This window comes from Peromyscus californicus, unplaced genomic scaffold, assembly GCF_007827085.1.
Source record: "Peromyscus californicus insignis strain IS unplaced genomic scaffold, ASM782708v3 Scaffold_11__1_contigs__length_118956290, whole genome shotgun sequence".
NCBI lineage: Eukaryota > Metazoa > Chordata > Mammalia > Rodentia > Cricetidae > Peromyscus > Peromyscus californicus.
Genome location: NW_026294402.1, coordinates 50,839,608 through 50,865,377, shown reverse-complemented (window position 1 = coordinate 50,865,377; position 25,770 = coordinate 50,839,608). Strand labels below are relative to the sequence as shown.

At 39.7% G+C, this 25,770-nt stretch overlaps 1 protein-coding gene across 4 annotated transcripts in view; it reads left to right on the top strand.

The window, feature by feature from the left end:
* Window positions 1-25,770, top strand: part of Peak1 (pseudopodium enriched atypical kinase 1) — a 231,033-nt gene that overhangs the window by 38,680 nt on the left and 166,583 nt on the right. For all 4 annotated transcript variants that reach the window (XR_008222927.1, XM_052761162.1, XM_052761172.1 and 1 more), the window contains exon 2: window positions 11,232-11,293. The gene's annotated coding sequence lies outside the window, so the exon portion shown is untranslated. The remainder of the gene's footprint in view (window positions 1-11,231; window positions 11,294-25,770) is intronic.

The window sequence follows — 25,770 nt, the reverse complement described above, 5'->3', positions numbered from 1 at the left end:
TGTGTGCACCACCACCACCATCTGGCCAAAATTCTTATTAAAGGTACATATTTATTTGTGTTTCAGCTTCACACTTGTTTCCTTATGGCTTTTTTTTTAATGATTCTGTTGTTTCTTTAGTAATGTTCTAACTTGATTTTAATGTGATACATATTCGATTGATGACTTTCAAAGTAATTATTATATATTATTGAACATTTAATTATTAAATTATAAAGATAACTTAAATTCTGATTTTACATACTCAGTAAATTCCTATGATTAGAAAATTCTCTTGTGGCGTTCTATTATATAATTAATATACCAGGTAAAACTAATTAAAAGTATTTGAGGCCCCTAGCAAAATCTGTAATTAGACATGCTGTTTATAATTAATTGACTCTTCTCATTATTACCTTTTCCTTCTCCTTTGAATTAATCACTTATGTTCTTCTTTAGTGATACTTGTCTTCCTGAACAAGACACTGATGAGAGTTCTGTGATCACTATGGATGGTTATAGGAACTTAATATTTAAACTTTTCTTAAAAACATAAAAACATTAGAGTTATATACTCTATAAAGCAGCATATTGAAGACTTTTGTCCTTGTTATCAAATTAAGAACTTATTTTACCAGATGCTAAAGGCAGCATAGAAAACAGGTAGATATGACCATTTTTATTCTGTAGTTTTTAAGGATCTGGATTTTTCTTGCAAATCTGACTAATGTCTATCTAACTTTGACAGGATTCCAGTGGTCCTTGAGTCATTGGTAGGTCTAGGATGTCTTCATTTATTTTGGCAAAGAACTAAAAATCTACCATAGTAGACTATATAAAGGACAGTCTCCTTTGCTTTGGATATAAAGAATGAGAGTAATGTAGAGTATTTGTCAGTCAGTAAAACAGAGGCACCACCCAGCCAAGTTGACCCTAGCACTGAATCATGGTCTTGAAGGAGTCTTCCATCCTTTATTCTGTGTTATGCTTTCCTGTTTGGTTGCTGAGTTGTTGTGGTGGTAGATCATGCTTTCAGTAGGTACCTTATAGCTGGTGGGGTGTGAGGCAGTGACAGGACCAGGCTACATTACAAAGAATCTAGGTACTTCAGTCCATCACTTCAAGGTGTGCTATAGTATAGCATCTTAATGTTAGCTTCATCAGGATGTGTTCAAATACTGTCTGCAGAGAGCTTGCCTTCTGTGTCAGAGACAATTACAGCTAGTTTGTGAAGTACTTTATGGAAGTTCATGAAAAGTACACAGGGCAGATGAAGATTGAAATTATGTTGTTTGTATTAAAATGAGTGGAACTTGATCATTTTATGTGAAATAAGCCAGTTTCAGAACAACAAGTATTGGACATTTTTCTCATATGAATAATCCAGCTTTTTATTTATTTATTTATTCGTTCATTCATTCATTTTTTAACATGAAAGTAGAAAGTAGACTATTTTGGAAGAGGAGATGAACAAGGGGAGAGTGCAGGCAGGGGAAACAAAGGCGAGGAGGGATGTGAACATAATCAAAATATGTTATATGCATGTATGAAAGTGTTATGGAGAAGCCTCTATTCATCCGTCTGTCTGTCCATTTATCTACCTACCTATGTACATAGGGTCTCATTGTGTATCCCGTCTGACCTGGAACTTGCCGTGGAGACGAGATTGGCCTCAACCTCAGAGATCTATCTGCCTCTGCCTCTGAAGTGCTGATATTGATCCCATGATTTTTGAAAACATTAACGACATTGATAAAGAAGGGTTAAATAGCTACAAGAAAGTGTATAGGACGAGAATTTTGGGGTGGGGTAGTGACCAGTATGACTTCTGTTACAAGTAAAATTTTGCCAAATATGTTTGAGGAGATTCTAAATGGATTGGGGTTGAGATAGAAAGGCAAAGGCCTAAGAACATGAGAATGTACAATGCAATGAGTTCAGAGATGGCAGGAGCAGAAGATTGTTTTAGTAACTGTTGTGTTTTGAAAATACACCATGAACAAGGCAACCTTTTGTTTTTGGTTTTGGTTTTTCAAGATGGTTTCTCTGTATAGCCCCATCTATCCTGAAACTCGATCTGTAGACAAGGCTGGCTTTAAACTCAGAGATCCACCTGCCACTGCCTCTTGAGTCCTGGGATTAAAGGCATGCGCCACCACTGCCCAGCAAATAAGGCGATTTATAAAAAGGAAGCATTTAATTGGGAACTTGCTACTATTTCAGAAGGTTAGTTCTTGATCACCATGGCGGGAAGCATGGTGGCAGGCAGGTAGGCAGGCAGGCAGGCAGGCATAGTCCTGGAGAGCTTACATCTGATCCACAAGCCTTAGACAGGAGAGAGAGACTGGGAATGGTGTGGGCTTTTGAAGCCTTGAAGCCTACTCCAATGACACAATATGAGTGTTACAGCTCCGAAGGGAAAGGTACTCTGACTTGTTGGGAATCCAGGTCATACTTGGAGCTGCAACAGGACAGCTATGGAGGGAAAGGTATCCTTGACCTGTTGGGAAGTCAGGCTATACCTGAAACTGGGGTGCAATGGGGTTGGTCTCCCCACAGGCTATAACAATCCTGCTCCTCCTAGAGAGAACTATTACAGCTGAGCTTTACTGGGGGAGGGGGGAGAGGAACCCCCACCCCCATCCCCCGCCTCCTTAACGGGACTTCCCAGCAGAGCTCTGCTTCTTCTCTGGCCCAAGATGTTGCTTCTTCTGCTTCATTCTGCTAAAGTGGAAACCCTTACAGAAATGTAGCAATCTCCTCCAGCTCTGGTGAAAAGTTGTTACTTTTTTCTGCTCAGCCCCCCCACCCCCACCCCAAGAGAACATCTTAGCCAGTTTTTTTCTGCTCAGTCCTCTTAAGGGAACATCTCAGGGAAGGTTTTCTCTGCTCAGCCCCCTTATGGGAACATTTCAGCAAAGGTTCTTCTGTTCTGTGCCAGTGAAAGAAGATCTTCACCCAAAACTCTTTTAAGAAAGAGATTTATTTGGGAAGGAGGAGTCCAGGAGAGTGGCTGCCTCTGCCAGGGTGGGAAAGGACAGCCCACAACTGAATAGGCAGAGGGGCTTTTCTAGAGTTCCTTAGGGGTGGAATTTCTCCAGGGAGAAGATTTTCTGCTCAGGGATTGGTTAATTTTCCTGCTCAGGGATTGGTTGGTTTAATTGGTCAGGGGCAGAGTTGACTCTGGTTTCATGGCCAACTGTGTTTCTTTCACTGGTTCCTTTTAGCTTTTTGGGTCTAATTTCAAGGCCAGGGTGTATTTCTTTCACTGGCTCTAGTTCTAGGGCCAAGGTGTGTTTCTTTGATTCTGGTTTCAGGGCCAGGGTATGTTTCTTAGGTTTTGGGTTCCGGGCTAAAGTGTTTCTTTCACTGGCTCTGGGTTCAAGGTCAGGGTGCTAGAATTTGTGCTCAAGGATTGGTTGGTTTCCTGCTCAGGGATTGGTTGGTTTCCTGCTCAAGGATTGGTTGGTTTCGTTGGTCAGTTTGTCAAGAGCAGAGTTGGCTCTGGTTTCGAGGCCAAACTGTTTCTTTCACTGGCTCTGATTCTAGGGAACAAGTGTGTTTCTTTGGCTCTGGTTTCAGGATCAGGGTGTGTTTCTTAGGTTCTGGGTTTACAGCTAAAGTGTTTCACTGGCTTGAGTCTCAAGGCCAGGGTGTGTTTCTTTCACTAGCTCTGGTTTCAAGGCCAGAGTGGGTTTCTTTGTCTGGCCCCTTTTCCCTACAGGCCACGCCTCTTAATCTTTCCTAAACAGTCCACCAACTGGGAACCAAATATTCAAATATATGAGCCTATGGGGGCCATTCTCATTCGGACCACCAGAAAAATCAAAATACTTTTTCGGATACTTACTTTTTAAGTTGGATAAATAACACCATATTTGTACTTTTGAAATTGCTTCCTTTGGTTAGAGAACTACTAGAGTGTTTGATATGGAAGTTTCTTCAACTATATCCGAATTCACTTAGACATAGGGAAAGGAGGGACTGTAGGACTTTGTTAGTGTTCAGGGCTGGCCTAAGTATTGATAGAGCAAGAGTATAGTTAAAACCTCTCCGGTTCACCAAGAGGCTTCTAATGAGCAAACAGATTGAGGATGCTAGCTTTTTTAATGACATCAAACTGTTGACTGTGAGACTTTTTGGCTGACATCATGAAACTAATTTTGCTTAATGGCTATAGAGGCCTACAAATTCAAATGTGCAGAAAATGCAGTAAATAACTAGCTTGTCAGATTCCAGTTGCCTGTCATCTTTTCTGTGAATAGCAGCTTTTGTTTCCAGATTGTCAGAAGCAATTACTTGGACCCCTTCAAGATTGTATTTGTATGTGCTGTATAATTTAATTCAAAGCCGTCTAAATATAGCAGACAGCAACAGCAAAACACTGCATCATCTTCTACGTGTGGGATTGGGGAACACATCTCTGCACATCTCTTTTATTTCAGAGAACTCTTAAAACATTCAAATATTTGCTGTTGTGCAGGTTCTGGTTTTATTGCAAGAATTGACACACATCCTTAAAATACAGTAAAATCATGGAAAATAGAGAAAATGTTTTCTCTATGATAGTGCAAGCTAGTTTTATATCAACTTGACACAAACCAGAGTCACTGGAGTGGAGGTAGCCTCAACTGAGAAATGGCCTCCATAAGATTGGGCTATAGGCAAGTCTATAGGGTATTTTCTTAGCTTAGTGATTGATATAGAAGGGCCCCGCCCATTGTAGGTGGTGCCACCTCTGGGCTGGTGGTCCTGAATTCTATAAGTAAGCAAGTTTAGCAAACCATGAAGAGCAAGCTAGTAAGCAGCACCCCTCCATGGCCTCTGCATCAGTTCCTGCCTCCAGATTCCTGCCCTGTTTGAGTTCCTGTCCTGACTTCCTTCATTATTGAACAATGATGTGGAAGCTTAGGCCAAATAAACCCTTTCCTCCCCAAGATGCTTTGGTCATGGTGTTTCATCCTGGCTGTGATAATCCTAATTAAGACATTGACTACTTAGCTTACTGAGCCATTTGAAAGCATCTTTTCTGTCCTAGGATTTGTGTGAAATACAAAGGTAAGCAAGTGATATTTTTCTTTTTCTTTCTTTTCTTTGCTATTGAGACAGGGTCTCTATCCTGGTCGTGGCTGTCCTGAAGCTCACTATGTAGACTAGGCTGGCTTGAACACACAGAGATCTACCTGCCTCTGCCTCTGAGTGCTGGGATTAAAGGCGTACTCACTAAGCCCAGCTGCAAGTGATATTTTTCTAGGCATCTAGTTAAGAATTTTCTCTTGAAACTATGTACTAAAATTTTTTTTTGATGTATGTTTATATCTAGTGTTAAAGGCGACAGTAAAGATTTGAGTTGCTAATAGTTTCAAAGATGATTTTGAATAGAAGTGTTTTTAGGTTTTCTGATGGCTTCATTTTTGTTCATCAATGTTATTTATTTCCTAATACTCTAATTAGTAAAGACTGTTTTCAGTGAAGTGTGTATCATATTCTAATTTTATTGAGCACATATTTAGATAGCACTGAATTAGGTTAGATTGAATGGACTATCAGTTGTCACTATTTGTAGAATAAATTTACTCAGTAATAAGAAAACAGTAATCAGCATGTGAAAAGTCTTAGTTCTTTTAATGTGCTTAATGTTATGAAAAGAATAGTTCAACCTTAAATGCACAGGGTTTGTTTGATTTTGCAGCTGCATTGCATTTTTATGTTAATAAAAGCTCTCAGAACTTAAGCAGAAGCAATTCAACTACTTTGAGTCCTGATAATTAGCATATTAAATATAAGGGTTTTGATAACTTAAAATAGTATTTATTTTCAATCCATGCCAGCTGCTATGGCCAAAATGTCTGCAGGTATGTATGCAGGTTCAAGTGTTGTTGATGATAATAATCGGCAGACGCAAAAGCAAGTAGATGAGGTGACTGATATCTTGAGAGTCAGTGTGGATAAGGTGTTAAAAGAGACCAGAGCTCTCTGTTAAATGACTGAGCAGATGCGCTTCAGGCTGGTACTTGTCATTTTGAAACAAGTGCTGCCAAGTTGGAGAAAAAGTATTGGTGAAAGAATTGCAAGATGGGATGATAGGGATCAGCATCCTGGTGATTGTCATCGTCATTGTTGGCATCATCATCACCATCATATCATATCATCATCATCATCATCATCATCGTGTGATATGTCTCTTGAGGAAGAACCAGCAAAACCTTAGCCCACTGTTCAGGAACATCTTCAAGACTTTCAGCTTCCAACCCTCTATGTTATCAAGCTTACTGTCTTAGGGTTTCTATTGCTTTTCAGACACCATGACCACTGCAACTCTTTTAAAGGAAAGCATTTAATTGGGGCTGGCTTACAGTTCAGAGGTTTAGTCAGATCCACAGCAGGAAGGATGGTGGCACACAAGCAGATGTGGTGCTGGGGAAGGAGCTGAGAGTTCTACATCCAAATTGGCAGGCAGCAGGACGAAAGAGTGACATTAGGCCTAGTTTGAGCATCTGAGACCTCCAAGCCCACCCCCATTGACACCCCTCCCCCAACAAGGCCACACCTAATATTGCCACTCCCTGTGAGCCTGTGGGGACCATTTTCATTCAAACCACCACACTTACCTACTATTATTTTCAAATGGTTACTTTGGTTATTTTACATACAGATCAATGTCTAAGAAATGTGCCTTTGTTTTTAATATACACTCAAAGCCTGAGGTGTGGCCAACCCCGCCCACAATTTGCACAATGCTTTTACAGGTTTATGGATTGACTGGGAAAGAAGACTTCTGGTGCTCCATTCTGGCGTTTAGAGTCTGTTTAAAAGTCAGGTGTTATTCTGTGGGTCTCCTTTTATATGTTACTTGATCTTTTTCCTTGCAGCTTTTACTATCTTTCTTTGTTCTATATGTATGGTGTGTTGATTATTATTTGTCATGGGGAATTTCTTTCTTTCTTTCTCTCTCCCTTCCCTCCTTCCTTCCTTCCTTCCTTCCTTTCTTTCTTTGTCTCCCCCCACACCGCTCCTCGCCCCCCATGGTTTCTCTATGTAACCCCAGCTGTTCTGAAACACCCTATGTAGACCAGGCTAGCCTTAAACTCTGAGATCCACCTGCCTCTGCCTCCCGAGTGCTGAGATTAAAAGTGTGCACCACCACCGCCCAGCTAGGGAACTGGTGTTCTGTATACTTTCTGTAGTTTAATAGCACCTGCCTCTTTAGGTTGAGGAAAATTTCTTCTGTGATTTTGTTAAAAATACTTTCTGTGCCTTTGACCTGGGTTTTTTTTTTTTTTCTCTTTCCTCTATTCTTATTATTTATAGACTTGGTCTTTTCATAGTGTCCCAGATTCCTGGATGTTTTGTACCTGGACTTTTTAGATTTTTGTTTTGTTTTGTTTTTTTAAGACAGGGTTTCTCTGTGTAGTCCTGGCTGTCCTGAACTCTTTAGGTCAGGTTGGCCTCAAACTTGTAGATCTACTTGCCTCTGCCTCCTAAAGTGCTGGGATTAAAGGCATGCACCACCACCACCACCACCACCACTACCACTGGGCTTGAGTTTTTAGTTTTAACATATTTTTGACCGAGGCATCCATTTCTTCTACCTTGTTTTCAATGCCTGAGATCCTCTTTTCCATGTCTTGTACTCTGTTGGTGAGGCTTACCTCTGAGGTTTTTGTTTGACTTTAACTTTTTAATTTCAGTTTTATTTCAGTTTGGATTTTCTTTAGTGATTCAATTTCTACTTTCATGACTTCAACTGTTTTTATTATTTTATTGCATTGTTTCTTTGTGTTCTCACAGACTTCAATAGGGGATTTATTCATGTCCTCTGGAAAGTCCTTGAACATATTCATAATTGGTATTTTGAAGTCCTTGTCTTGTTCTTCAGCTGTATTGCATTTTGCAGGGCTGCTGTAGTAAGGTTACTGGGTTGTGCTGGAAGCATATTGTCTTGGCTGTTCATGTTTATGGTTTTGTGCTGGTGTCTAGGCATTTGGAGTCATGATGATTAAGGTGATTGTAGGTGCTGATACCCAGTCTTGCCTTTGTTGGGTGTTTAGAGCTGAACATTCAACAGTCACTTATTCTCATCACTTTGAGTCTTTGTATTCACCACTGCCCAGTGCAAAAAGAAATTTTTCTGACCAATGCTAAGCTCAGCACTAACCTGTGTGTATAAAGTAAATATTTAAGAAGGCAGCTTTGAAGGGCTGGAGAGATGGCTCAGAAGTTAAGAGCACTGACTGCTGGCTGGCAGCTCTTCCAGAGGCCTTGTGTTCAATTCCCAGCAACCACATGGTGGCTCACAACCATCTATAATGAGATCCGGTGCCCTCTTCTGGCGAGTAGGCATACATGCAGACACAACACTGTATACATAATAAATAAATAATTTTTTTTTTTTTTTTTTTTTTTTTTAAAAGAGGGCAAGTTGACGAATGTTACTTAGCCAGACATCTGTAGTTGGTTCCTCTAGGGCCTATGACCTTCCCAGCTATGGGCTTTTGACCATGTTTCCGGTGTCAGATAGGTTTTCTTTCCCACAGAGTAGGCCTCAAGCCCAATCAGAAAGTTAGTAACATTCATACCTATTGTACTAGTGGGTACATCTTGCCTGACAGGTTGATATTGTAGCATACAAGGTTCTCCACTGGGTAAGACTTGATGGCTTTTCTTCCCTAGCCAGCAGGGAGGAGGCATCCAACTCAATCCTAATTTTGCTATATCTTGCAATGGTAATGTGTAGGGTCTTGGTTCTTGATCAGTAGGGCCTTCCCATTTATTTCTGGAGGGCAACCAAGAGCAATGCTAATAGTCTGCATTGTTTGGGGACCCTTTAGGGCCTCCCTGACCAACAATTCAGGAAGGTTCCCATACCCAGCACTGGGATTTCTGTCTAATAACCTCTGGCTTCTGGGAGCAACGTTATTTGTCCATGTGGGATACTTCCATTTTCTTTTTAATTATATTTTTAAATTAACTATGAAGCAGTTGATCTCTATAGGATTTTTAAAATACATCTTCAATATTGGTTAACTCTTCCCCTTCCCCATTCCTTTCCCCATTTCTTACCTTACTCCTGCTCATTTAAATGATTGCTGGAAAAGTTACTGTTTTAAAGGACTTGAATTTTGAGTGTTTGTGTGTTGTGTCTGTGTCTATGGTAAATGTATGTGAGTATGTAGGTGTGTGTCCACATGCATGTGGATGCCAGAGCAGGACATCAGGTGTCCTCCTCTTGCTGCTGGCTTTATTACCTTGAGATAATGAGCTCTGAATTTGCCTGTTTCTGCCTGTAAATGCTGGGGTCATGGGCACATGGAGGCATGCCAGTTTTTTTATGTGTGTGCTGGGATTCTAACTCAGGACCTCATGCCTGCAGAGTAAGTGCTTTTACCCACTGAGCCATCTTCCTTGCCCCAGGACTTGAACTTTTTAAAGCTCTTGTTGACTATTAGAAAAATTGCTTCCCAGAAAGATTTTTTACTAGTTTACTTGATCAAGAACGGTATACAAAGATAACCATTATATATATTATTCTAATATTTATTGTGGTATATTACATTATATAATCTGTAGCAGTCGAACAGCCTAGATTATGTTATAATAACAACCCCCTAAATCTTTGTGCCTTATTACAACAACAAAGTTTCTTTTTTCTCTTTTTGTGCTCCGGCTGTATGTTTCAGCCAGAGAACAGACCCTTTGTGAGTCATTTAGGTCGCCTTCATCTCTGTAAGTTTCATCTATCCCATCAGTTGCTTCTCTAATCTCTGTGCTGGTCTTCTAGTTAAGCAGTGGCCTAAAGTTTATTCCTAGAAATGTCTCATGTCTGTATCCATTTAGTAGTTAAGATAGAAATACCAAACTTGAAGGAAGGCCATGAAGTGCAGTCTTACCATGAATTAAAACTTTTTAAAATATTTATTTATGGTAGGGAGCTCAAGCATGCCACTGTGGATGTGTGCAATCAGGGACAACTTGTGGGACTCAGGTTTCTCCTGCTATGGAGGTGACAGGGACTGAACCCAGGTCATCAGGCTTGGCAGCATGCACCTTTACCCATCAAGTCATCTTGCCTTGAATTTTAAGATCTGGGCAACACAAATGGCCAACATTTTTTAAAACAACTATAATTTCATTGACAAAAGATGATGATACTTCATTTTAATTTGATTTTTTTTGCCAGTATAAAGAATTGTTTCATATTTATAAGACTTTAAAATTTAAGTTTCTGTTTTACTTAGCTTTTATAAATATGTGCTGTTGGCTTGCTTTTACATTTCCTAGTTTTTAAATTCTGTTTTGTCTTTTTTGTGTGTTTGTGGCTATAGTAGTCATGGTAGTGCTAGTACAAAAGCCAATCTGTGTGTGTGTGTGTGTGTGTGTGTGTGTGTCTGTCTGTCTGTCTGTCTATGTGTCTGTCTGTGTCTGTCCGTCCCCAGAGAAGTATGCTGGTGCTCTCTGCTTTAGTCCTTTGAGAGAGGGTCTCTCCCATAACTTGTAGCTCACAGCTGGCTGGTCACTGAACTCCTGGAATCCATCTGTTCTTGCCCCATGCTGGGGTTACGCTGTATCTGTGGCCATAATCTGCTCTTTTGTATGGATGCTAGGGATTCACACTCTGGAGTTTGTGCTTGTACAGCAAGTACCATGCCTTAGTGTTTTCCATTGCTGTGACAAAACACCATGACCACAACCAACCCAAAGCAACTTGAGGAGTAAAGGTTTGTTTCACCTTATAGCTTATAAACCCATCACTGAAAGAAGCCAGGACAGGAACCTGCAGGCAGGAACCTGGAGCCAGGAACTGGAACAGAAGCCATGGAAGAGTGACTTACAGACTCCCCATGGCTTGCTCACGCCTGCTTTCTTATAGCTCCCAGGACTACCAGCCCAGAGTTGCACCACTCATAGTGAGCTGGGCACTCCCACATCGATTGTCACGAAAATGTCCCACAGGCTTACCCACAGGCCAATCTGGTTGGGCATTTTCTCAATCTAAGTTCCCTCTTCCCAAATGACTTTGGATTGTGTCAGGTTGATGTAAAACTAGCCAGCACATGCTCTAACTCCTTGAACTATCTCCCCAGACCCAAGAGTTCTTAATTCTTGACTTGGAACAAGATTCTCAAGAACAAATGATTACAAAAGAATTAGGGAGTAAAATAATCAAGTTAAGATTTCCCGATGTGAAAAATTAGAGTGTCAGCTCAGATTTAGTTTTATTGACCATGTCCTTTTTTCCTTCTTCATTTCAGGTGTCTGTCTCCAGGACTTATGCTCTAGATGTTTCTTGGTGGCTTGTCTAAAAAAACCTAAGGTAAGATATTTATGAATGCATTTGACACTTTAAATACATTTTATAATGAGAATGAGTTGCTTCTGAAAAAGTTAAGGTGACACTTAATGCATTTTCCTAAGTGTTTTTAATAGGTAGCAAAACTTGTTTATAGTTTTTAGTTATTTTTAGTTTATGGGCTGTTGGGGACATAAACTGATTCCATTGCTAAGATGCTTTGGAGTGTCCTTCTTTCCTTCCTTCCTTCCTTCCTTCCTTCCTTCCTTCCTTCTTTCCTTTCTTTATTCTTCTCTTATATATTACATCCTGATGCTATCTCCCCTCCCCCTAGTCTCTCCTCCCTACCTCCCCTTTCTCCCAGATCCACTCCCTCCATCTCCCCTCAGAAAAAAGCAGGCCTCTCAAGGACATCAACCAAATATGGCATAACAAGCTACAGGTAAGAACAGGCATGCCAGGCAGTGGTGGCTCACGCCTTTAATCCCAGCACTCGGGAGGCAGAGTCAGGCGGATCTCTGTGAGTTCAAGGCCAGTCTGGTCTCCAGAGAGAGATCTAGGACAGGCACCAAAACTGCACAGAGAAACCCTGTCTCAAAAAACCAAGACAAACAAACAAATAAACAAAAGACCAGGCACATACAATCATCACATCAAGGCTAGATTAGTCAACCCAGTAGGAGGAAAAGGGTCCCACAAGCAGGCAAAAAATGTCAGAGACAATCTCTGCTCCCACTGTTAGTAACCCAACAAGAACACCAAGCTACACAGCCATAACATATATGCAGAGGACCTAGGTCAGAACCCTATAGGCTCGCTGATCTCTGCAGCCCCCATGGGTCCTGATCAGTTGATTCTGTGGGCTGTGTTCTTGTTGATCTTGATCCCCCTGGTTCCTCTGATCCTTCTTTTCCCTCCTCCACAGGACTCCCTGACCTCTGCCTAATGTTTGTTTGTGGGACTCTGCATCTGTTTCTGTCAGTTGCTCTCTGGTCTCTTTGGTGAGGATTATGTTAGGTTAGAACCCTGCAGGCAGATCAAACTTTAGGTTTAGTGGCTGGGTTGGTGTCCCAATCCCTTCACTGGAGTGTATTTTTTAAATTTCTTTCTCCTCTTGAAAAATGGAGTTTAAGTTCATGCTGATGATCTGACACACTTAAAGAAAATTTTGGCATTAAAATCTAATGGTTTTGAAGAGTTTCATTTGTATTTATTTTATTTATTTTGAGATAGTCTCACTATATATCTCTGGTTGGACTGGAACTTCCTTTGTATTCCAGTCTGACTTGAACTCTCAGAGATCCATCCACCTGCTTCTTGCTTCTGGGGTGCTGGAACTGAAGGTGTGTACCATCACACCCTAATCTGATATATTTAAAGATAAATCCTGTATTAGTTAAGTCAGATTAAAACAACTGCTATTTTAAAAGGCCAGTTAGAAGGGGTTTCATATATCTCTACTGTCTTAACACTCAATTATGTTCTATAATTCCTTCTATTTGTAGGTTTATGTAATAAGGTGTATCTATTCATGTGCTATATTGGTTTCCATACAAAGTTTCCCTTTTACAGAAAGCTTCTGAAGATAACAGTCTACTCTAAAGCTAATACTAAAGTCTTTCCTATTTTCTTACCTTTCTTGACTCAAGTCCTCTTCATTTCCAAATTTTCTATTTAAAAAAAAAAATCTGCTGGGGGTAGGCTGGAACTGGAGCTCAGTTGGTAGAATACTTATCTGATGCTCACCAAACCTAGGGTTGACTCCCCAGCTCAACATTAACCTGGCCTGGCAGTGCATGCCTTGTAATACCAGCACCTGGGAGGAAGAGACAGGAGGACCAGAAGTTCAAGGTCTTTCTTACCTTGTGAGCTTGAGGCTAGACAGATTAATACATGAAACCCAGTCACACACACACAAAAAAATCCCCTTTATTTAAAAATTTTGAAGTGGACCATTATATCTCTAGTCTAGTCTCCTACTGGGAGTCCAGCTGCTCTAAGCCATTCTTGTCACTGTCAGCATGGTAATTCTTTCCCTCAAAGATAAATGTCAGTGTGTCAGTCTGATTTTCAGAATCCTTCAGTATCTTTGGATTCCATGATATTTTAGACTCCTTCGGAAGAAAGCATTGTAATCTAGTCTTTCTCCATGTTTCCCTCAACTCACTAGCATCCTAAGCATGATTGTTTAGTTCATGTCACAGCTTTACTGAGAAATAATTTACATATCATAGAATTGACTCACTTAAAGTGTACAATGTAATAATTTTTGTGATATTTCAGAGATGTACAATCATTAACACAATCTAATTTTGAAATAGTTCAGCACTCTTTTTTTTTTTTTCTTAGTTCAGCACTCTTAAAAGTCACAAACAGTGGTCATCTCCTCCCTGTTGGCTACTGATGTGCTTGCTGGCTTCTGAGCTGTTCTGGATATTTCTTTCACATTCTATGAAGTTCACGGTTCACCCATGTTGTAGCATGTATCAGTACCCCATTACCTTTTGTAGGAGAGTGATAGTCTATTTGCATTTGGCCCTGGGCTAGAGAAAGAGTTTCTGAGTAGTCAGTTTTTCATCTTTTGTTTTTCAAGGGTTAAAATTAAATTCTTTACTATTTTGGCTAAATTAGGGTAAACAAGAGGCTGAACCTAAGAAAGTAGAAGCCCCTGCTGCTAGGCAGCTCAGCACAGAGGTGGTGGTCCTCCCTCTCAGTGCTTAGGACCTGAAGTGTTCTGGATCCAGGGCAGGCTGAAGACCAGATAAAGGAGGTAAGAGTGGAAGTGTGCTGAGGGAGAGTGCAGAACCAGGCTTCGTATACTCCAGCTTGTGGTGAGAGGATCTCAAAGGGCCTAAGGAAAGGCCTCAACTGACCAGCCATAAAGAGACTTGTGAATGAGGCCACCTCATATCAAGTTTGCTCCTGTCACCAAATGTCCAGGTTATTGTGTGACAGTGAATCATCTTGACTAAGTACAGGAACTGATTGACCTATTGGCAGAAGAATTAGCTTAAATTCTGAGCATGAAATAAAGAAGAGCAATTTAAAGGCTTGATTAGGGAACTTATAGTAGATCCATTAATGATAGAAACAGTAAACTTTTTTATTATGATGGAATACCCAGCAACTCAGTGCCCAGATGTGTGGTTGAAGTCTATGAATAAAATAACCACAATAAAAACAATTCTGTCTACCTTGTCCTAAGTTAATATTAATTAAAGTTTCAGTTAGGAAAATACATTTAAAAAACTTGTCTTTGGAAATTTATTCTTATAATAAACATTTTTACATCAAGAAGCTGATTTATTTTGCTAAATACAGCAAGAGACTGTATCCTTGAATGGGACTAGATTATTGGCTGAATAAAGAAGTACTTGCTGAAGCATATTTCTTTGTGTACTCAAGTTTTGTGTAAGAAAGGCTTTCAGTCGCTGTTTTAAGGGATGTAGGAGGAAGTGTCATAGGTTTTAGTCATGATTCCAGTTAGGCTGCCTGACATTCGGTGACTTCCGTTTCCTTCTGACTCAGTCTTATCGTGAAGACCAGTTTGTGTACATGTGAAAGTGCTCTATAACCAGAAGTCCAGATTCAGGGCTGAAGCAAGATCTTAGCTCCTTCTCTGCCATCGTTTTAACTCTAGGCTGGCAAAGCTCTAGCCGGAGCTTTTGTTATAAGTAAGTACCATTAATTAACATTATGTTCAGTTCTTACGACTTAGGACTTAGAATTATTTTTCCTTTTATTTTCTGCTTACTCTCATTTCTCTTGCTGATACACATGACTGTCAGATAGTAAGCATAAGTTCCATTAATTGTTGCTGATTTTGTTTCATTTAATAATTAAATTTTATAATAATAATAAATCTAGTGTGGTAGGTGGTATTGCCTCATTTTCCTGTTGAGGAAAACTCGAGGATTGGGGCGATTACATCACTACCAAATGCTAGAGGTATGATTCCAGTCAGTTTTCTGAAGACAGTGTTTCCTTTTTTAAAACATGTGGCTTAAGCGAAGACCTATTGCCATGTGCCTCAGCTAAAGCAAGCTTTTTACCTCTATTTTCCCTCTTTGCTTCTTCTCAATAATGGTTAGTGTCTAACCAAAATGCTATTATAGAAAAAAATATATTTGGTAGCATAACTTGGAAATGTTAACATTACAACACCCTAAAATGTCATATTAATAATATATAACATTGGGTATGCATCTGGGGAGCCTTCAGTGCTATAAAATAGTTGTCTTTCAAGTAAGATGAGCTCATTTTTTTCCTTTTAAAATCAGTATAACTAAGTAATAGGTTTTACCCTGGCATTTCGTACATATATGTCATTATATTTTGTTCTCATTAATCCCCAAGCTAATGTTTTTAATAGGTATATTTTATTTTTAAGGTATAGCACTGTTTATTATAGGTGCTTATAAGCCAAAAGTGCTTGCTTTAGCACTGTGGGTTGCAATCCCTTTGGGGTCCAATGACTCTTTCATAGGGTTGTATATCAGGTAGTTACTTTCCGATTCATAACAGTGGCAAAATTACAGCTATGAAGTAGCAATGAATATAATTTTATGGTTGGGAGTCACCACAACATAAGGAACTGTACTAAAGGGTCTCAGCGTTAGGAAGGTTGAGAACCACTGCTCTAGCAGGAAAATGGGAGAATAATGTTTTTAATTTGTCCAGGTGTGGTGGAGACTGAGGCAGGAGGAAGCTGAGTTGGAGGCAAGCCTGCCTGAAAGAAATATTTCAATCTATTTCTTAATTTAGGAAAGGTATTAAATAGGGAAAATATTTCTATTGTGTCTAAACATTTATTTCAGGAGGATGTTTTTGTAATACGTCTGGTGTACATTAAATAAGGAAAACCTCTAGGGTACCTGAGAGACAGTTGTCAAGAATGAAGCCAGGCTCTAGGTACTGATCTTACTTAGAATGCTGTTCTTTTGGGGTGAATGTCAGTAGGGACACACCAGAACCTTCACACTGATCTTTTCTCACTCACAGACCTTTTCCTTGGAATCACTCGTGTTTTCTTTTCTGTTAAAATTTCCCAGTGGTCATTACTGTCTAAAAGTCTGTATGAGTAGCTCATTTGTCATAGTTTTAGTTTTGTTTTTCCTCCAGGTGATGATTTTGAGATGGTTGTGGTACATTGAAATCTTACTTGCTGCTGATCTTAAAAACATCAGAATTCATAAAACTTGAACAGTGCTGGATTTCTTTTCTGTTCTGTGAGTAGGGAAAGTTTATTCCAGCATGAAAGTCATCTACTACCTAACCCCTGTGGGAACTAGTTTGCCCTCAGCCTGCTTATTTGCTGGATCTTTCTCATTCCTTAGTGTCTGTTCTTCTATGAATTTTCCTTGTCTGCTCACCAGAAATTAGTGCACCCCAAACTGGTTTGTTTCAAGACTTGTATATTGTTTTCTTAGCACTTAATCACTAATTAATTTATTGTCATTTATTTTGCATTTATCTCTCATGGGCTCAAGGGACAGTGTGTCTTACTGCTGCAGTCCTAGGATCTGAAACAGTGTCCACCATAATAGTGATCCTAGTAAATGCATTTTAAGTAGCCAAAGAGTGAGCACATTGTGTATTTGTTATGTATCAATGTCTTCTTCCTTCCTTTGATTTCTTTGTGCCTGCCTGCCTGCCCTCCATCTCTTCCTTCTCTTTCTCTCTCATTCCCTCCTTCCTTCCTCCCTTCCTTTCTTGGAAAATACAATCTATCAATGTTTTCTTCAACTAATGTTTATATACCTTTGATATGTTTCCTGTTGTTTGTTATTCTGTCCCTAGTAGGGTTATTTTGGAGGAAGGGAAAAACTTAGAGTTCAACTCCTGAGAAATGACTATTTCCGTCTACCCACTGCTTTCTGGGTGGGTGTCAGAGCTGGGACAGTCTAGTCACAAAAGCAGTGAACAGGTAAGAAAACTGACTGCTAAAATCTGCTTCCTTCCTGCTTGAGTTGGCCTTTCCCCAGGGCCTTGTCACTGTCAGCTCAGCAAAATGAAATCCTCTTCTTGCAAACACCTTTCTACAGGACTGTGGGACAAGAATAATTGCAGGTTTACTAAGTAAGCTAAAATGTACCACCAGAACAAAGCAGAACAATTTCCTGCTGCTCCAACCTGAATCCCGAGTCAAGACAGCAGCATGTATTCTCAGGAGGGATGACATTGGAAGTTTTGTCATGTCAAAAGGGTAGATTTAATGACATATGTGCCGGGATGGGTAAGGAAAGTGACAACTAACTGCCCAGCATCCAGTTTTGATTCTAGAGCTTCTGTTTCTATCGTAGTCCTTCTTTCTGTATTTGTTTCTTAAGTTAACTTTATGAAAAAGAAAAAGCATTTTTGAATGAAAGACTGGTTTCTTTGCCAATTCATTCTTTAAGCTGTTACTTCATTCAATATAAATCTCTCTCTTTCTCTGTGTGTGTGTGCACACGCATTGCACATGCATTGCATGCATGTAATTGTGTATATGCTTGTGTCCATATGCACTCACGTGGAGGCCAGAGCAGGATGTTGGGTGTCATCCTCTATCATATTCTCCTGTATTTCCTTGAGACAGGGTCTCACTGAACCCGGAGCCTGCTGTTTTTGCTGGGCTGGCTGGCTAACAAGTTCTCTGGATCCTTCTGTCTTTGCTCCCTGATGGTAGCTTTATAGGTGTGTATAGCTATGCCCAACTTTTTACATGAGTGCCTGGGATTTGAACTCAGGTCCTTATGTTTGCAGAGCAATCACTCTTGCCCTCTGAACCATCTTTCCAGCCCCATGGATTCCTTTGAAATATGACATCTTGATCATAATATGTTCCATTATCAATATATACATAGAGGCTTTAAAATGTATTTAAAAAAATTGTACATTATGAGTATAACAATTATGTCATGCCTCAGTGATATTAGATATGGTGTTGGTCTGCCTTGATCCATTTTGGTAAATTTTATTTTTGAAATGATTCTCGGTCTGAGTTAGTTTTGAAATGTGCTCCTGTTAAAAGTTGTTATTTATTCAGTATCCTCTTGTAAAAATTCTTTCTTGAAGCTCTGATTGATGTCATTAAATTCTGCTTTAAGTATTTTGTTTCAAAAATTAAGAGGAGTTCCATGCAAAATGAGGGTACTAAATAACTTTTTGGTTGTGTAAGGTGCATGGTAAAAGGCTGCACCAGTTGTTTAATGAATGGCCAAAATCACATAATCATCGCAATTAATGGAGAAATTTGTTAAGATGTAACACCCTTTCATGATAGGAGCAGTCACCATCACACTAAGAATAGACAAAAAAATATTTCACCTAATGAGGCCCATTTATGCAGTGCTCATAGCCAGCCTTATGCTGCTGCGTGAACTGTGAGCTTTTCCTCGGACATCAGAATATCGTGTTAGGAATCCTAACCAGAGCAATCAGAAAAAGAAAATAAAAATGATCCAAGCTGGATAAGAAAAAGTAAAATTATCTGTTTGCAGAGAACTTAATGTTATAGGTAGGAAATTCTAACATTATGCAAAAAATTGTTAGAACTAACAGACTCAACAGTTTGATGGATCCCATCCCTGTTAGCCTGGAAGCTCAAGAGGCTCAGTGCCCTGGAATGTGCAGAGTGGCAGAAACAAGAGAGACCCCATCAACAAAGGGGAGGAAGAGAATTGACTTCTTAGAGTGGTCTGTCCTCTGACTCCCACATGTGCACCATGACACACACATGCCACACTCACACACAGTTCCAACTGACTTCTTAGAGTGGTGTGTCCTCTGACTCCCACATGTGCACCATGACACACACATGCCACACTCACACACAGTCCCAATTGACTTCTTAGAGTGGTGTGTCCTCTGACTACACATGCGCACCATGACACATACATGCCACACTCACACACAGTCCCAATTGACTTCTTAGAGTGGTCTGTCCTCTGACTACACATGCGCACCATGACACATACATGCCACACTCACACACAGTCCCAATTGACTTCTTAGAGTGGTCTGTCCTCTGACTACACATGCGCACCATGACACATACATGCCACACTCACACCCAGTCCCAACTGACTTCTTAGAGTGGTCTGTCCTCTGACTACACATGCGCACCATGACACACACATGCCACACTCACACACAGTCCCACACACATACACAATAACAATTTCAAAACTAAAACAAAGCTATAATAATCCACATTGTGTGGTACTAGTATAAAGACATGTATGGAGCAATGGAATAGAAGAAAAAGCCCAGAAGTCAGCCTTTTTTTGTATGTCAAGTGATTTTTGTATAGTGAGACCATTCCTGGGGAAGGTTAGGTTTATTTGTTTGTGTTTTCAATAATTAGTGTTGAGAAAACTGGATATTCAAAGATAAAAATTGAAATTAGAACCTAACCTTATATTGTATATAAAAGTTAGCCCAACACAGCTTCAAGACCAGGTTATAAGAGCTAACAGAAAACTTTCAGAAGAAACTACAGATGAAAAGCCTCATGTCTTTGGTTTGGCAGTTACTTCTTGGTTAGTACACTGAAATCATAGGCAGTAAAGTAAATAAGGGTCAGTTGGGCTTCATTAAAATTAAAAACCTCTACTTCAAGTGAAACAGCCAACAGAGTAAAAAGGCAACCTAAGAAGTAGGAGAGATATTTGGAAATCATATGTTTAATAAGGGATCAATAATAGAATGCATAAAGAATCTACAGTGTGTCTAGAATACGAATAGGTATACAGTTGGGCAAAATCATCTAACACAAAATATATAACAGTGTTCAACAGCTCATGCGTTCAAATAAGTGCTCATGTGACGTAATGGGATGTGAAAACATACTCAGGTAACCATCGTAAACCATTACTTGGCTGTGAGCTGCGGCTCACTGCCACTGCCCAGCTTCATGGGTGAATTTCATACCACATACCACTAGTCTGGGAAAGATAAGAATTCTAAACTGGCTATAGAATAGGTATCATTTTCACACTAGTGTAAAGTTTAAAAATGTATGTCGAGATCTGTGACACACACATGATCTTTGCAGATAGTCTGCTTTTAAACTCAGCATTAGTGCTGAGATTGAGGTTTTTTTAAACAAAGAGAATTTTTTTTGAAGTAGTTTAATTTACAGTAAGTGCTAATATTCTTAAGAGATAAAACTTCCATATTTTTCTCTGGAATCTACTATGATTTATTTATGACCTAAAGGTTTTATTAAGTTCTTTTTACATCTGTCTGTTCAGGTGTATGTGTATATCTGTATGTGTATTGCAGTCAGAGGACAACTTGGGAGTCAGTTGTCTCCTTCCACTGCGGGTTCCAGGGATTGAACTCAGGTCATTATCAGATTTGGTGACAAGCACCTTTACCTGCTGAGCCATCTCACTGTCATCTACATTTTCTTTATGGGATTTTAAAAACTAATTGATTTATTTGATTTATTTTGAGGCATGGCTGGCTGGAATTCACAGAGATCTGCCTGCCTCAGCCTCCTGAATGCTGGAATTAAAGACTGTACCACCATGACCAGCTATTATAGGATTTTTAAAAAAGAGGTTTTATTAAATTGATTCTGCTAATAGCTTTCATTTTTGGAGTTGTGCACACGTGAGTGTTATGTGGATACGTATTTTGCATTCACAGTTGGTTATTAAGTATATAGTGTGCTGTAGCTACACCTTTTAAGGAACATCAGCCGAAGCTTAGGAAGACTAAGTTATATCACATATGTCTCTTTTTGGAGAGCCTACCTTTTATAGATGTCTTTATAGGTGTTACTTTTTTATATTTACATTTATTTTATGTGCACTGATGTGAAAGTGTCAGATCCCCTAGAACTGGAGTTAGACAGTTGTGAGCTGCCATGTGGGTACTGAGAATTGAACCCAGGTCCTCTGGGAGAGTGGTCAGTGCTCCTAACTGGTGAACCATCTCTCCAGCCCCTATAGGTGTTACTTTTAAGTTAGAATGTTTCTTTTATAAGCCTCAGCTTTTTTGGGTGAGCAGAAGTTGTCTCCAGGTATCTTCCTGGATTGTTCTCCATCTTTTTTTTTTTTTTTGAGATAAGTTCACACTGACTTGAACATGAACATGTATGTACAACACACAAAGGAAGAAAGAACACACCTTAAAAATTGAGATAGAGGTAGACATGGTAGCACACACCTTTATTTCCAGCATTCCGGAGGCAGAACTCTGAGTTCCAGGCTAGCCAGGGCTACACAGGGAGTTCTAGGAGAGCCAGGAATACATAGACCCTGTCCTGTTGTGTCCTCGTACCCCGACTCTCAGTTGGGGAGCTGGAGAGATGGCTCAGTTCTTAAGAGCACTGGCTCCTTTTTCAGAGGATCCAGGTTTAATTCCTAACATCTGTGTGGTGACTTACGAGAGTCTAACTCCAATTCCAGGGAATCTGATGGAGCTCTCTGGCACCCACAGGCGCCAGCCATGTAGTTGGTGCACAGACACACGTATAGTGAAATACTCATATACATAAAATAATGAAGTCCTAAAAATTGAGTTGGTATGGCATCTATTCCAGACTATATTTGTTTCCGGTTTGATATTTTGTGTTCAGGATATTTAGGTGCCAGGATGATGCTAACAGGCTATTTACTTCAAAAAAGCAATTGTATTCTCTCTTTGGTCATGCACTTTACATTATTGATTATAAATTTCAATGATCATTCTTTCTTGATATTAAAATGACTACTCACTGAACTTTTTTTGCTTGTTTTTCAGTGGCATTTTCTTTCTTTCTTTCTTTCTTTCTTTCTTTCTTTCTTTCTTTCTTTCTTTCTTTCTTTCTTTCCTTTCTTTCTCTCTCATTTGTTTGCTTGCTTGCTTGTTTTTATGGGGCAAGGTTTCTCTGTGTTACAGCCCTGGCTGTCCTCAAACTCGATTTATAGACCAGGCTGACCTTGAATGCATAGAGATCTGCCTGCCTCTGCCTCTGCCTCTGGAGTACTGGGATTAAAGACATGTGCCTCCATGCCCAGCTCAGTGACAATTTCTTTATTCAAGTGTTACATTATTTTGAATCCTTTCAAAATAAAATATTAACTTTTCTCTTACAGCTTTTATGACTCTGTTATCTTAGTTCAGTTTATGTGGACTTCTTTTATTATTCTGTTTCTCAGACTTTAGGGGTACCTCAGACTCTAGGTTGCCTCTTATTGCTGGCACCTAAGTTTCTTTTATTGTCCTTTTTCTCACTCATTTCCTTATCATTTCCTTTTCCTCCCCTAAGCATCAACTCTAATCCAGTTTGTGTTTGGATATTTGTTTAACATTGGAAAATGGGTAGTGCTTCTAATTTCCATAAATGGCTTGTGTCTGTATATTCCATCTTATGTGTTAGGAGTGGTGGGACCAGGAGATTCAGCTTCATGCTGCTGTCTGTAGCAGCCTGAGTTCTCTTGGAGACCTCTACTCAGGTGAAGCTGGATTCTTGACTGTACTGCAGAACTTGGGGAAGCAAAGCTGGAGCTACTAAGGAACAGGTGTAAGTAGATTCATACATGAGAGTTAGTAAAGAGAAGTGTTTAGGGAAAGAATAGCACACATCTAAGCATGGGTGTGGGCTTTTCAATTGTCCTATGCATGGTTTTGTGGATTCTAATATCTATCGTTAGAGGGTTCCTAAGGGGCCCGCTTTCCTTTTCTCTTTTTTCTGTAAATGAGATTGTAGGGTGCTTCCTGAGGTGCACTGGGTGGGACTGCAGGCTGATGGGCTAGAGCCATAGGCTACAAAAGGTTATACAAGGAAGTCAGGTATGTTCTCATTGTAATCCAATTTTATTGTCTTGTTTGTGAGATTTTCAGAAACCAGATTTACAGCTGGGAAGGGAGCAAGGCCATACTCAAGATTGTGTGTGCTTAGACCTAAGCACGGTTCATTACTGCTTTGACATTCTTATTTGAAATGTCTCTATATAAAAGGATCATTGTCTCTTTGTAGATAACCATAAAAACAAATTGAGTTAATTATGTTGGCATTCTTTATTCTGAGCTGTCGAGACTTCAGACAGACTCTGGGGTCTCTTTATCACACCTCACTATACTTTATCAATACTGCAACGATAATCTTCATTTTATCTTAAGGAGACATGCATTTAAGAGTAAAATTGGAGGGTTGTTGGATGTCCGTTATAAAGTTCATTAAGAATTGCCAGGTTTTCCTTTCGAATGGCCGTACAGTTTATATTACTTTGAGCACTGATTAAGGATTCCTAGACTCCAACTCCATTTCTTATGTATATAATTGGGCAACCAAACTGAACCAAGGAGTTGTTTTTATAAGCCTGGTGTGGTGGGCGCATGGCTGTGATCTCTGCCCTTACATAGTGGATATAGGAGTATACTGAGGAAGGTGGAGATAAGAGGCCCTGTTTGGGTAAGATGCCAAATTGTTACCAATGAGATAAAGACAGGGTAGGCTAGGATGGATCCTTCATTTAGAAGAGATTATTAGGTGGAAAAGCCTTTGGTCTTAGTCAACTTTCCTAAAGGGCACTTTGTGGTTAGAGAATAGTGAGGACAATCCCTCCTGGACAAATGAGGGCTGCCCACCAGCCATGAGGACCGTTTAACTTTGAAGCTCTAAATGGTTAGGTTTTTGTGCATGCTCATTATGGTTCTTGCAAACATGAATGAAACTGACTGCCCTGGAAGCTTTGTGGTTACAGACAAGTGGGTGCAAGATTGTGCCTCATTTGCTCTTTTGGAAAACCTCTTTCATTGTCTGAGAAGTTGACTCTTGCTGTGTAATATTTGATGGCAGCCAACCTTGTGTCACTGTTATTCTTTCTATTTTATTTTCTAAAATTAAAATCTGTATTAACTGTATATTCAGGATCCCATAGCCATCATATCTAGCCTAGTGAAAGATTCCCCAGGACATGATAAGATAGACATAGTGTTTGTTTCTTAAAGTGTGATGATTGGAGAGGGAGGATACAATATGCTGGCAAGTTTCTTTGAACTGGCGAAGTAGACATTGGAAAATACTACCTAGAAGCATGAAGCAATTAAGAGTAATAAGCTATATAATATATAGTGCTCATAATATAGAAAATGGTGTTGGGGAAAATAGAGTAAGTGTGGTTTCCAATCGTTTTATAACTAAATTCCCATAGAAAAGACTAACAAATTACAGCCTATGCTATCACCTTTGGTTGCCCCCAGAGGTGGAAGGTAAGACCCTACTGCTGAAAACACAATACACTTTAGACACAGGGCCCAGAAGCCCCTGACCTGAAAGCCTCTTTGTGAGGAGTAGCTTACTTGGTCCTGAAGGTACCATGCCAGCTTCCAAAGGAGGAAAGCAACCAACAGTTCTACCCGGTGATGACACATAGGAACCACAACGACAAACGTGGCCCAGTAACCTCACGGGTGCAATAGTGGCACTCATACCCTGTCGGTAACCAAAGCTCTCTAATTGGGATTTAGTCCTACTCAACAAGGGAGAAATCAAATGGAGAGTCTGGTGCTGTGCTCTAATAACAACCTCTCCAGATATATTTGAAGAGTGTGCTGGCCAAGTTTACTTGGCATTTTGTTTCCAAATTATTTACAGATGAATTATGGATTTGTAGTGGCAATTGTTTTATAAATAGAAATACTATTTTGTGGTTTGTTGGGTATACTTTAGTCCACTAATAAAAAATAAAAGTGATTTGTTTTATGAAAATAGAATAATATTTTAAATTTTAGATTCTAAAGAGCTTGAATGCAGCCTAACATTAAGCCTTTCTTTATCATCTGTATCTTTCTGTACCCACTGTGCCTCACCTTGTCATGAGTACATACTTTTTAGGTTTGGCTTGTTTTTCTTTCTTTGCCTACTTGGCAGTTGTCCAGTGGTGCAGAATAGGTGTTTTTACCTAAACATTTAAGAGACAACAACTCCTGTGTTTCCAAACCAGGTATTTATAATACTTATAAAATGCTTTATCAGTTTCTTAATTATTAGCCACAAATTGTGTGCGAAAGAGCCATCTGCAGAAAGAACCCTCTCCTCCGACCTCATATGTGAGTGTTTTGCCTGCATGTATTTGCATTTCATCATGCGTGACTGGTGCCTGGGGAGGCCAGAAGAGAGTGGTGAATCTTCTAGAACCAGAACTACAGACTGTTGTGAGCCACCGTGTGGATGCTGGGAATCAAACAGGTCCTTTGAAAGAGCAGCCAGTACTTTTAACTGCTGAGCCATTTCTTCAGCCCCAGAAAGAGCAAGTTTTGATGCCATGCAGCCTGAAAGGGATCTCAGGATGGACAATGACTAGCAGTCAGTGCCTCAGTTGCCTCGTCAGTAAAACTATCCACTTCTAGATTTCTTGTGTTGTATCTGTGGCATTGTGTCTACCCTACAGCAGGTAGCAAGCAAGTACAATGGTTGTCTGTGTTTTAAACTTGTATTTTAAATTTGGGTGATGTTTGTTTGTTTGTTTCAGTTTAAGGTAATTTTACAGCAAGCACTTTTAATGGTGAATAAAGCTATCTGA